Source organism: Oncorhynchus nerka, linkage group LG21 (genome assembly GCF_034236695.1).
Source record: "Oncorhynchus nerka isolate Pitt River linkage group LG21, Oner_Uvic_2.0, whole genome shotgun sequence".
Classification (NCBI taxonomy): Eukaryota; Metazoa; Chordata; class Actinopteri; order Salmoniformes; family Salmonidae; genus Oncorhynchus; species Oncorhynchus nerka.
In genome coordinates this window covers 11,458,339-11,472,924 of record NC_088416.1, presented here as the reverse complement: position 1 = coordinate 11,472,924, position 14,586 = coordinate 11,458,339, and the positions used below count along the sequence as shown (strand labels likewise).

General features: G+C 41.6%; 1 pseudogene; it reads right to left on the bottom strand.

Annotated features, from left to right (window-relative positions):
• Nucleotides 1–4,675: 4,675 nt before the first annotated feature.
• Nucleotides 4,676–8,524, bottom strand: LOC115103906 (ewing's tumor-associated antigen 1 homolog; annotated as a pseudogene).
• Nucleotides 8,525–14,586: the final 6,062 nt, after the last annotated feature.

The window sequence follows — 14,586 nt, the reverse complement described above, 5'->3', positions numbered from 1 at the left end:
CTGTAAGGTGTTGTATTCGGCGCATGTGACAAATACAATTTTATTCGATTATTAGTTACCGAACGGCTATCACGAGCTTGCCCCGGACTTAATATCTTGACACGCTTTCTGAATAAGATCAGAATTAATTAGACTTACTAATGAAAGATTAAAGCGGTGTCATCTTGAGTGCTGCATCTTCGATTCACATTGCCTTCTGTTGCAATCAAGCACTGCACCCTACTGTTTAGTATATATATTTTTTTAAACGGGGAAAAGAAGAGGCAGAAAATGTCTCGGAAGCTGGGTTTGATTTCAAGCTCAAGGCCACTGGAAAACCATCAATTGTAATCAGATACCCTTTATTTTACACCCCAAATAATACCCATGGATGTGTGCGCTCACACATACATTCCCCTTCTCTCAGATAACGTGTCACTGTTTCCTGAACGGTCCTAATGGAGCTCATGCAGAATGTGGCCAGTTGTGCCCGTCACTGCCAATTAAAATTCCCATTTGTGTTCCTCAGCCGAGCCACACATGGACCTCCGAAAGACTGCCATTCTCGTGGAACCTGCTCATCTGTTTGTGATTTGGACTTTCAGCGAGTCTCCAGATTTATTTTTACACAACCCAACATGAAAGACACCAAGAGCCAACTTCAAACATGCTGAACCCTACACAAATACAATTACGACCAATGGGTAATTTCAGACATGTTATTTGAGGGGGTGAATTTCCCTTGATTTCAACAGGTCTAGAGGTTGTTTTTGTTGTTGTTGATAAGTGCGAAGTCGATTCCATTGCATGGTTCTTCAGATGGAGGATACAATGAAAATTGACCCGAGTATGAATAACGAATCAACTGCATTTATGGTACCTGACACAGTTCATTGAACGTTTAAACATTTTGCAACTAAAAGCTTTCATTGAACATTAGACAAAGACCATAGTTGTTCTTAGTAATTCCCAGCAGTACTGATGGCCTTGGATAGATAACCCGTGGAAGAAGCTCCAACTGTTACACCTTTATTCTTACGAAAGGAAACCGTACTCGATTTGAACCTCTGGTTGATCTTGAGGACCTTTATACTGTAAGGAAAACCTCTGGGAGGCTTAGTAGCTCAGGTTACCTGAAAATGCCACAATGTGAAAAGGGACAGCACAAGTTGGAATGAACTCCAGACATCCTACAGCTACGCTAGCATGGGGGGAAAATCAGCCTCATTTGTACAGGTGTCAGAATCAATTTCTCTGAGGTGTGAACGATTAAACCAGAACTTCTAGACCAGAACCCATAGCTCAACCTGACGCATACTGCCGAGCAATAGAGAAAGGTACTGTAGGTTGGCTTTGGAGTGAGAATCTAGAAATTGGTGAGAGTTGCTTAACAGGATTGGGGTCAATTAAAATTGGAATGTGGTGAAGTACAAATTGTTGATCGTAATGGAACGACACATCTCTCAAACTTTGACACATCTCTCAAAAAAACATTAGCCTTTGAGAAAAGTAGTTTTTTTTATTTGTATCAATGTCTGTCATTCTTGAATCGTGTGATGGAATTCTCCCCCCAAAAAGAGAATGTATAGCTTTCCAAAAACCCAACTCCATTGGTGATAGATTCCCTGTTTAATGAAAACCACTCTCTGACCGATCTCCCAGCTGAGCTTCATGTGGTTCTGATTACTCTGTGCTACTTAGTTCCACTAAATGTCATGCAACCCAATAGTTTATTTAATGATTATGTTGGTTTTCCAGCTCTTTTAATGAGGCTCGCTCGTAGGTTACCTGTGCCCTGTGGATGTTCAAAAGCCATTTTCATCAAATGACCTGTATATTTGTTTGCTGTACAATAAAATTAATAAGTTGGGTAATAACAATTACTGATTGAGCCGACAAGATTCTTCACCTCGCATGGTCGTTAATATCCAAATACTTATTTTTGATTAGCCTACTAAGCTCAACTCCAAGGTGAAGAAAGTTTCTGATGAACTCCACCACCGGAGTTGAGCAGAGACCAGGTAAGCATTTCATAATTTACATTTATTTTTACTATTGACCTTGGCTGAAATCAATATATTCTAAGATGAATTCCACAAAGTCTGGTCTCTGCTCAACTCCATTGGTGGAGTTAATCAGAAACCCTGCACCATGGAGTTGAGTTTAGTCAGCAAATGTGGTACCAAAAGTCTATAGTTCCTTTACTATGCAGCGTTAATGAGACCAAATACATTAAATACCATCTATCAAGAATAAACTTGGTCTAGGCATCCATCCTAATATTAATCCAGTGAGATAATAACACTATCAGCATCCCATGTCAATGAGATTTGATATTGCTCGAAGGACTTGCAAACGTTCAGGTTTGATCAGTTGTTTCAGGCAAAGCAACAAAGAGTTGTGTTACGAGGATGTGACTTGACAGAGATTACAGGACATTAAGACAGAGGACCCTAAAGTGAATATTCCCTCTCCTTCCTCGTGCCCGACCGTTGTCTGAGAGGGATATGGCCTCTGGCGAGATCCCCTTTACAATGTTTGTAAGTCTGCCCCAAATGGTACCCTATTCCTTATATATTGCACTACTTTTGACCAGAGCCCTATGGGCCTTGGTCAAAAGCAGTGCACTTTATAGAGAATAGGGTGCTATTTGGGATGAAGGAAGCCTAGAAGTATCAATGTCCTCACTGATTGGGATGTGACTAATTAATGGAACACTGTGAATTGGGGCAAAGAAGGGGTCATTAGGAGTTCATTGCAATTCTCAGATAACGTAATTTCACCTGAAACATTATCGGTAGTAAACACTTTGGGCCATCTTGTTCTAGGTGTCAGGTGGGCCATAAAACCACAAACTGTTCCCCTTAGGTGTGTCGTGTAGGAGGTGATATCAACACAACAAAAAATTACAATAGTGAAATGTTATTTACATTTGGCAAGGGAGGGTCTAGGCAAATCCCTTTACAAACAGATAATTGTTCTAAATTAAACAGCGTTGTGAGACAATAGCATTGTGATTAAGTCCGGTAGGTAGGAGATTGGCATCTTGGTGCCTCTGATTTGCAGCAACAATGCTGTGCACCCAGACTACCGGTACAGTTACACACCTGTCTGATGATAACGCGACTCTCCTTACATGTGCCCCAGCCAGAGTGGGTAGCAAGCCTATCTCTCCATCAGACAGCTGCCAGCCTACTAATGAAGGGACCTGACGAGTCTGTCCGGATGGGTTGACTGCATAGGCTGGGCTGCTGAACACGGTGCCTCGGAGCACTCCTCGGATGAAACTGAAACGCACTGAGTGGTGTGTGTGCTGGGTTGAATGGTTTCCCAATCTTCATAAACTTAAAGATGCAGTCCCGGACTTACAAATTTAGAACATATACGAATTGCAACAAAAAATAATTAATTTTGGGGACCCATTTCAAAATGACTGTGTGAAATTATACAAAATTCCGGGAGCATCACTTTAACAGTGAGATTCCCTCAAGGTATTGAGTGGTGTGTGTGTGTCTGCGCTGGATTGAAGGGTTCACCATAGACATTACAGTAGGATTCCTTTATTGTCTCTAATGTCTATGGTTTGTCCCATCAAGACAGTGAGCAGAGCTTAGACAGACCAACACAGCTCGTCGAATAACCGAGTGTAAAGTATCTATGTAATAAAGTGATACATGGTGTGGATGTGATTGAAGTGGGGCCAAATCCAAACGAGCAGACTGTTCAGTCAGGGCCAGATCCTGAGGCTCCCACGGTGCAAACTGATATTCGACTATGGCTGAAGGATTCATAAGATCCCAAGTTACAGGACCCTGAAAGGGTTCAGGTCTCTACTCACACGCTCTACCAGACTGCATGTGTGTTGTAGTCAAAGGCAAAGCCACTTCAAAACATTTCTAAAGCCCTGTTTATACCTGTTTCTAACAGGCATAATTTGTTCTCATCTTGTCGACATCCTGATTGTCCCCACATTTTTAGACAGGTGTAGACAATTAAAAGACTAATTGTGATCTAATTTTGATCAGATCTTCCTGACCAACTCCGGAGGTAGTCAGGGACCCATTGTACCTGGATATCAATCAAGTGTATACAGATCTGGATGATCAAACTATTGAAATCCTCATTATACAGGTCTCTAAATTAATTGGCACCATTGGCTTATTGCATCAATTATCTTAAAATTAATAAATTAACATAATTTTGAAAGAATATCTGTCAAAAAATGTGTATACAGGGAGGGACCAGGATATCTGGTCACAATATGGACAGAAAAGATACACATTTTACTGCCATGTGTAGACGTAACGGCTATGTGGGCACAATCAGAATGTGGATAGGATCAAGAGAAAGGATAGATGTTGGCACCAGGTATAAACCAGACTTAAACAATGTTTGCATCCTAAATGGCACCCTACTCCCTATAGGTCCTGGTCAAAAGTAGTGCACTACACAGGGAATAGGGTGCCGTTTGGGATGTAGACCATTTCTGTTGAAAGCACTACTCATTACTGTGTGTGCTGGTCCTAAAGGAGCTCGTCGTACTGTGTTGACTGTTGCATCAAACTGGTTATTTTGTGCTTCGTGACAGTAGCTCTGTTGTATTCCACAAAAAAATAAATTATGGTATGCTAAAGAAAGAGTGACCCTACATGACACAGAAACAAAAGGGCACTAGATGTCACTGCTGTACACAATATAGTATTGTCTGGAAAGGGTGGGTGGGAATCCTTTCGCAACTTTAATATCTTTGTGTCATCTTTTGAGGCAGTTTCATTATTGTGCAAATTACATTATTGTGCAAATGACAAACATATAAACAATGTCCCCAAAAAAAAGTGAAAGACAGATAAACATAATATAGAAACATATGATAGTTTTTCTGACAGCACAAGACAACTCGTGTTTTTAATCAGAAAACCGCTCATGTTGTAATGCTATGGTAATTTCCAAAACTGATATAATGAATAATATGAAAAAGTGACAGAACAAGCTTAGCCTATTCTGCAAACACAACTGGTAACATACTCCCTGAAAATAGGTTATTGTTTTTTTTTTTTTTTTTTAAGTTCCTTTGTTAACAGTTAATAGATTAATGTAAATAAGAACATTTATATTAAAACTATTAAAATCTTATTCAGAAATTGATTGAGTGATGTAAATTATGTGTTGGAAAACAGACAAAGGCACGGCAGCTCTAGCCTCGTACAACCATCCTGGACTAGCGAGCTTACATTCTGTTTTGCTACGAGATCAGGATGGTAGTACGAGGCTACAACAACTCTATAGTAAGAATCTGAATCTTCTTGTATATGTGCACTGTACCAGCCTCAGGTTGGAGCCCTTAGGTTGTGGGCCGTCTGCATCCATTGCCGTCTCCTCTCCATGACCTGCTGTTTCTTCAGTTCAATCTCCACCACAGAACATTTCCCAGCTGCTTCACTCCCAGTGCCTTGTTGATTAGCTGTGCTCCCAGCTACACAAGTGCTTTTGACCCGAGTACTTTCGTATGACCCTTCTCCTGCTGCAGGGTTCTGTGGCCTATACGTGGAGTTAGTGCCAGCATTTCCAGCTGAGGCAATGTAACTCGGTCTTTCAGAACCAGAGACCACAGTAACAGGTACTTTGTTGGTATTGAGAGAGTGGGTGAAAGTGCTACCGTTCCAGGGGGCCGATTGTAAATAAACTGAATGGTTGGGATATTTGGATTGTGTGGTCTCAGTCGTTTGATTTACATTGTATCTGCTGCTATTCAAAAGTGCAGAGACACACTTCTGTCTTTCTGTCTGATTACTGGGCAGGAATTGGGAGCGTGTGATAACAGGGTCCTCCATGCTCTGTACCTGGCTTTCCAGGTGATCACATGCTTGGCACAATAGGTCATCGTCTTTGTCATCCCAGATGGAGTCAGAAGCAAAGAGAGTGTCCAAGTCGTCCTCTGGGATGACGCTGTGGCTAGCTGGGGCCTTGATGAAAACTGTTCCCTTCATATTGCTGTTCTCTGTGGGCTTGTGGTAAGAGCTATTCTCAACCTGAAGGGGCCACATTGAATAAGAGTTGGTGAAGTTTGATGTGCTTGAGCTGGTTGAGATCGATGTACTTTGAAAAAGAGGCACCTGCGGCCAAGCCTTTATTCCATTAGACAGGCGCTGTGTTTGCTGGCTAAGTTGGTAACTGGACTCCATTGACGGAGCTTTGTTGATTGGAAAGAGACCTGATTGGTTTTGCTGTATGTTCCTATGTTGTGCTGGTTTGACTGTGTCGGGGACATTCCCTACTTTTGGTAATGCCTCTGAGAGGATACTTTTTGATTGTACATTAGGATTTGCTTCAAGCGTGAATGTTTTTCTGTTTTTCACAGTTTCATTCTGTCCTTTAGACACCGCTGGTTTTATGTCTCTACTTCCTTGAAGAGCATTTTTGGGAATGGCTGAGGGGTTGTTGTTTTCATGTTTTGTTTCATTCGACCCTTTTTGGTTCGAACAATGATTAGGAGCGGCAAAGAGGTCTGGGTTTTGGGTCATCTCAAATACCAGCGAGTCATCCAGCAAATCGTCATTTTCCCAGTCGTCGTCAAAGTTATTATTTGCTGAGCATCTTTTGACAGGATGCGATGAGGAGATGGTCGAAGTGTGGCCATGTATGGAATAAGGATATTTTCCAGGAATTACTTTGGAGGACATAGTGGGCGCAGTCTTCACCTCCAAGGACTGAGGCAATGAATTCTGACTTAAGTTCAGACTTATGTGTTGAGTTGGTCCATCAAATAAAAAATCCAAATCATCTTCCATCTCATGGTCAGGAGGTATCTGGTCTTTGGAGTTTCTCATGCGGTTTGTTTTAAGGGCGGACTGTGTACTTTCAGGTGTGCCATTACTCAGTAAGGGAGGAGGCTGGTTCTCGATGCCATCTAAATCCAATGTGTCCTCCGAGTCGGTCCTCCAAAGCGCCAAACTCTGCTTGTGCATATCATTGACTCGTTCTTCGTCTTGCCGAAACATGTTGAAATCAAACTGACAACTTTAAAAGGTCGTCCACTCCATTTGTCCTGTAGGGAAATATATATATATATTTTTTTAAAGCAATTTGCAAGTGACAAGCTCTGTTCTAATAATTGTACAATGTAGGAGAGAGGGGGGAGTATGTTATCTTGTCTTGGGGATTACCTTGGGGATTTCTTCTTGGCCCTGGGCTGCTGCATCTCTGGGGTGCAGGGAATAGCACTGTCTCCAATCCACTGGAGCAAGGATGACTCTGGAACTACAGGTCTCCCATGCTTAAATAAGATCAATTATAATAATATTACTACAGTAAATATTTCAGAATAACATAGTATCTGTGAGTATTGAACAGCACTATACTAAGAAAGAGCCAAATGAAAAAGAGTGGATATATGATGAGAAAATCACATCACTGAGTTTAGTAATGAACTTTGTGCTAGTTTGAATACATTTATTTGATGGCACACTTGTGGCTAGCTAGCCAGAGTATTACCAACCTTGGGAGCTATTCTGTTGACAATATCAGAAATGTCCACAATTCCAACATTTGCAGAGTACTTCTTGCCTCTTTTGCTAACTAAGAAGGAACATGAAAAAAGTTAAGACCGATAAGCTGAGGTAAACTTTAAAAATGTATTATCACTGCTTAGCCTGGCAACATGCAGAGTTATATTGACATGTAAATATAATTGCCTGTCCTAAGGGGTGAAGGGGAAGTGGCATCCCAAACGATATCCTGTTGAAGTTCTGATTCATTCATTGGCGACTCTCCTTTGTTGAATACATTGTTGTATCTTGATCTTGTCACACGAGTTGGCTTCTTGAAATCTGATGGTAGATATGTGAATGATTATGTCATTTTAATTGGCTCACATGGTAACCGTTAGCTAACTAACTAAACCCAACAAAAGAAGTAGCTAACGACATGCCATTAACTCCTAGCTAGTCAGCGGACTAAACTTCCTTCAACATTGAGTGGAGGTTAGTCCACTACTAGCTAGTTGGCTTTAGGCACCATCTCACCAGAAAATAACTAACGTTATATAACTAGCTAGCAACGTTTGTAGCGCAACACTGCACATTAGTTAGCTAGGCACGGTGCACAGCTAATAAGCTGTTTTCATTGCTTACGTTACGGGCTACAGGAAGAGCTAGTTAGATCAGTGACTGATCAATTCAACACATCATTCATGGCTTGCAAGCTACCGACCTTGACAGGTTTTTGGAGAAACAATGAGAGATGGAGTTGCCTGCGTTTGTTTGAGGCTTCTTCTCAGTCTGTTTGTTTTCGGTTTCCCTCCACCTTGCCTGCTCTCGTCTGAACCAGCTGTCATTCCCGACGCGGGCGTATCACATGTTCGCCATTCTGTCATATTGTTCGCAGGGATAGTAACTGGCATTTATAATGAAACTTGATATAAAGATGTGTAGGTACCAGAATGTCTTTAGCTACATCGTGTAATAGCGAAATGTAGACACGTTGTTTTGGAACAACATCAGAGATTCAAACATTCCGCCATGTTGTTCCCATGATTCAGTTCCACTTCCGTTTCAGAAAGTATTTTTGTTCGAGGGCCTCCAATTTGCGTTGTTGCTGCACATCACATACACGCATGCATAGAGCTCCAACGACAACATACAACTGAAATAGCTCCTGTTCCGAATTGGAATGTCAGCTTTGTTAGAAATTATTTTTGTCAAATTTGGTTAAGTAAAGGATACATTAAATTCTTATTTATGTATTATTATTATGTATCTATATATTCAACAGCATAGTCCATGTTTATTATGTGGTCTAGATCTTTTAATATGGCACAGCTTTCTCTGAAACCACAGTGCCGGGTTATCATCATCCCACCTGCCCCCTTAACTAACTAGGCCTACTTGTTATTCTGATAGATTTTATAATGTAACTTGAATGTAATGTAAATGGATAATGTCTATTTAAAAATTTAAAAAATCACCCAAGGGGAGGGAGAAGCAATGACTTTCAGAATGGACATTTCTTTTTGTTCTTGAAAAAGAAATAACTTATGAGAAATTGTATTGTATGAATTGTATTCCCATTTTTGTCCTGGCACCTCATCAGGCTCTTTCTCTGAAAAGACTGGAGGCAATGTCTGCTGCTGCTGCGGCACGGTGAAAAGTCACAGTAACACCCTCTGTCACACCAAATGTGAACACTCCACCCAAATGATAGTGAGATGAAAGAGCAGGGGCCATAGGCCCGTCACTTCCAATTTAGGTATGAAGCGTCAAACCCGCAGCCAGGAGATGCCTTGGTGGCCTCTTTTGTTGGAAAATTCAAAACCAAAATGTCATTTGCCTTGGAGGGAATACCATGACTGTACAGAGCCCCACACCTCTCAACACATTGTCCTTACTTCATTTGTTTATCTAGCCATAGGTGGTCATATGGCAATTAATGTCGAAGCACCTAATTGGTGAGTTCATTAGGGGAATGTCATTGGTGTGAATGGGGCATTTGCAGATCACAGTAACAGCTGTGGTAGTTTGGTGGAATTACAGAGAGAACCCTAGCACCGTCTGCTCCTCTGGTGCCTGAGTGCTTTGCCACTGGCGGTGTGGGGGTTCATCAGAAACCACTGGGCCTTAAATTCAAAGGGCAAGATATAAGCATACAGATAAATGTCATTCCTTGCAGGCAACAATGGGTGATATTTTGGACACATAAAATATGCCAAATATTTGCTGGCTCCTCTAGGCTAATTTTGTGCGCTTACACATTGTTGAGCCTCCAATGAGGGTGGAGTTAGTTATGTATCCCTTGGTGATTCCGGACTGTGACGAAAACCCTAGCATTCATCAACATCCCTTCACTTTGAAATGCCATACCACAGCAACTGGCTCCTGTCCAAAGACAGATATGCACGATATTTCATGGAGGGCGCCTCGGAATAGAATACCCTGCTGTGCTAAAGAAAACTGTGTGTTTCTATGCACTGAAAAACAATCCATCGCCGTGCTGTCAGAGAGAAAAAGGTACCTACCTGTTTTTTGCATTAGAGTGGCTAGGCTAAATACATGCCCCCCCCCCCCCCCAAAAAAAAAAAAACATTTCAAATGTGAGCTGTGACAATGGCCCAGGCTCTAATAAAAGAGCACAGAGTTTTCAGGTTAGCAGATCTCTTTAGAGCTGTCTCAGATGATGTTCTGTAATCTCTCCTCAATCATTGCTTAAATAGGCCTACACTCTTAGGGGGAAAAAGGTTCCAAAAGGGTTCTTTGCAGAGGGATAGGGTTCTACCAAGAACCATTTTGATCAGAATAACCCTTTTTTGGAAGACAAGGGTTCTTTGTAAGGCAAACGGTTCTACATTGAGTCTTTAACATCCTAATAACTGTTTTTGCAAGGAAGGGTTCTTTGATGATTCTTTGGAAGGCAAGAAGGGTAGAACCCTTCATAGAGAGTTCTAGGCTGAACCCTTCATAGAGGGTTCTAGGTAGTACCATATGGGTTCTTTGAAGAACCCTACATAAAGGACAAGACCCCACTCTGAGCAAAGCCCCAACCACAATATTGTTTGTTTAAAAAAAAATCTGAAATAGAGAACTTTACAGACCATGAGTGGTCTTCTTATACAACATGTAATGAGGACATGAATAAGGGGTCCTTATGGTATAGCTGACCCTGCTCATTCCTGATTATATACTGAAAAAATATATAAATGCAACATGCAACAATTTCAATGATTTTACTGAGTTACAGTTTATAAAGGAAATCAGTCAATTGAAATACATTCAGTAGGCCCTAATCTATGGATTTCACATGACTGGGCAGGGTGGACCTTAGAGGTCATAGGCTGACCCACTGAGGAGCCAGGTCCAGTCAATCAGAATGAATGAGTTTTTCCCCACTAAAGGGCTTTATTACAGACAGAAATATTCCTCAGTTACATCAGCTGTCTAGGGGCTGGTCTCAGACAATCCCGCAGGTGAAGAAGCCGGATGTGGAGGTCACGAGCTAGCGTGGTTACACATGGACTGCGGTTGTGAGGCTGGTTGAACGTACTGCCAAATTCTCTAAAACAGCATTGGAGGAGTCAATGGTAAAGAAATGAACATTACATTCTCTGGCAACAGCTCAGGTGGACATTCCTGCAGTCAGCATGCCAATTGCATGCTCCCTCAAAATTTCAGACATCTGTGGCATTGTGTTGTGTGACAAAACTGCAACTTTTAGAGTGGCCTTATTGTCCCCAGAACAAGGTGCACCTGTGTAATAATCATGCTGTTTAGTCAGCTTCTTGATATGCCACACCTGTTAGTTGGATGGATTATCTTGGCAAAGGAGAAATGCTCACTAACAGGGATATAAACAAATTTGTGCACAGAATTTGAGAGAAATAAGCTTTTTGTGCAAATGGAACATTTCTGGGATTTTTTATTTCAGCTCATGAAACATTGGACCAACACTTTACATGTTGCGTTTATATTTTTGTTTAGTGTCATTTAGGATTTTAGACAAATCTGACGGACATGTCTTTTAGGAATCACAGAGAAATATTCTTTAAAGTCACAGAGATCTATTGCAAGAAACTATATAATATCATTTGTCAGTTAATGTACATTTTTTGGGAGAGTTTCCAGACATAGAGCCGACATGGAAGTGAATAATAATAGCATTTAGAAAATTCCCAAACAAATCTTTCCCTTACAAAATCCTCCTAAATGTAACATTTAAGCTCAAATAATGCAATAAAATCTAATTTGTTTAGCTGTAAAAGTAAAGTTTGACACATTTTGCCATCAGGCTGAGAGAAAAATGTGCAGTTTTAAAGCTAATTTCCTGTAATTCAACATTTCTTTCATGGCTTATGACGTGTTCACATGCTATCTGGGGGGGCCTGAACTCTGTGGGGACTCCAACCCCACAAAAAAATATATTTGTATTTTTGATTGGGGGCCCCCAAAGCTTGTGGGGATGTAACGATTGTCTCATAAAGTATATCAACGTAACAGTCTCTGTGGACAAGATTTATTCCGGGGAGCTGCAACAGGTTTACTTTAGTTTTTCCTGGTATTTTTAACCGAGCCACAAAGAAACTGTCAATGGGTTTCGGCCACATTTATTTGAAGAATGAAATGAGAATAATTAGGCAATTTAACAGCTATGAGAAATGGGGTGCTTTGTAGAAGAAAAAAATACAGTTTAGCAAAGGCAGCTTTTGCGGTTTGCTGCCTTTGAGAATCTCAGAATTCCCCCAAACTGTAAAATGTCTGCTTCCATGGAAACATTTGTCCCTAAATTGTGTCATCCAGAAAGAGAGAAAAAATATTTTCAAAGTGATCAGAAATAAAGATGTCCTAATTCAAAACAGTGGAGTCATTGCTTAACTACTGAAAGACAAGGATATTTCTGGAAAGAATGTCGCCTGAGAAAAGCATGAAGCACTTTTTCATAGAAAAACATTTAACTCAATGAAATATGGGTTTTGGCACAAAACAACCGAGCAGACACGATGCCACAACCACATTGAATGTCTTCCTTTGACCACAGGAATCACTTTTAATAGTGGGAGATGTGCAGCTAAACCCTTGGCCACGCTTGAAACGGAACTTCATCAATAAACACATTTGTTAAGTCTCCCCGAGCGTTGGCGTACCGTTTACCCACGCTGCACTTGAAATATAATGTTTCGAGAGCCCCCTTTAGATTTCCACTTCAACACACACTTTAATGTGTGCAAATGACTCTCGACTACAGTTTCATTACCGAACCATAAATTACATAATAAGTGGCTCAGTCAGATCCAACTGAAAGCGCTCCAAAAAGTTACCCCTAAAAGTACCCACTTATTCGCTTCATTGTCAAATATGCGTGTGTTTAGGTTGAGTTTAATACAGCATTTATTGCCACTGACTGGTCTGTTCTATTGTAATGTCATGCAATGTAATGCATGTCATATGGATTTCAGTTCCTTGTATTGTGAGAAGTAATGAATGGGAGACAGAGAGCACAACTCAATAAAGTAGCGTGTCCTGAGGGAAAAGGGCAGCATTTGTCAGTCATGTCAAGTGGTGCCAGTGAGATCTCCAACCATCCTTAAACTATGTTTAAAGCAAAAGGACATTGCATGCACAGGAATTACCTTATTGTGTTTGCGTTTGGCTAAAACAGTACTCCTCCACTGCAAGCAGGAAGTGTCCAAACTTGACTCTTAACAGAGCACATAGGTCCTACACGTGATGGATAATTGAGAACCTGGTTATTATAGGCGTTGTTTCATTCCCTAGCATGTACATCCTAGGATACATTGCAGTATAGCAGCAGAACCCATTTCAATCAAATGAGCTCGTTAGGACTTCAGTAAAAACAACGGACACTGTAATAGCAAGGTTCTGAAGCACCAACGTCCAGGCCACCTGTGATGTGATGTTCACACACCTACAGTACCTGTATCCATAAAGCATCTCAGAAAAGGAGTGCTACTCTAGCACCAGTTTAGCCTTTTAGATCATAATGTATGACATTACAGGGGAGACCTGAGTGTTGAACAAGCACTCCTACTCTTGAGTTGCTTTATGAACACAGACCCAGGTCTACTCTGAGAGGTTCCACGGAGCACTGTGTTTTCTGTACAACAGCATAACTTGTTTCCCAAACTAATTTCATATCTGGTTCCCAGGAAACCTCCTTCGGAGTCAAGGTGAAGCCTGCTTGGCTGTTCCAGGCCAAGGGCTGTTTCAATTTATGGAGAATCTTTACTGGACTATCGGGAAACAGCCTGCAATCACTGCACTGCAATGAAAAGCTGAGATTATCCTGTCTTTGGCAGCAGTTGCTTAGATTTTTGGACTTTGAGATATTACATTTCCCCGCACATGTCACATTGGTCTTGATAAGACTGTTTCATCCATCTGTGCAACTTTTATGGACACTATTTCTCCACTTGCTGGCGGCCCCTGGGAGAGGAACGTAAACGTGCGCTACCATCAGAGAGATGTAAAAAAAAGTGAATGGAGATGAACTTCCTTAACGGGAAGGGATGACTTTTAGAACAGGGGTGTTGTCCTGCTGTAGCCTACAAACACGTTGCAGCGTAATGCTACTGCGACAGGTTTAGGTTTCTAATAGTACATGTTGTGCCGTCTCGTCCACCAGCCGGAGCTCCATCTGGAATGGCAATTAGCCAAGGTTACATGTGATGTCATATCCCCTCAATTACAAGCAATACCATAAACGTATCATGGGTGGTGCATCAAAACTGCAAAGATCCACCTTGATATGCGTAAAACCTTTGCTCCAACCATACATACTACATGCCTTTCGCCCTGTTTGATACAGTCAACGGGCTCCACTAGCTTTCCTCCTTTCAATATCACCTCCATGTCGCAATCAGAGATGGCAGAGAACCCACCTCAGTGTTTCTATTTCCTGCAGGGGGTGCGGCGGGCGGCAGGCAGTGACCCACTTCGACAGGGGTCATTATGACTGTTTATGTCTCTTCCATCCCGGGGCCGGCCCGGCTCCTGTGTCGCCATGCTTCGCCTGCGCACCACTCCCGTGATGGATGACAAAGCGAGGCAGTCTTATTGGAAAAAGGCTTGATTTACAGCAAGGCTGGCTGCCACCGGGCTAATGGCT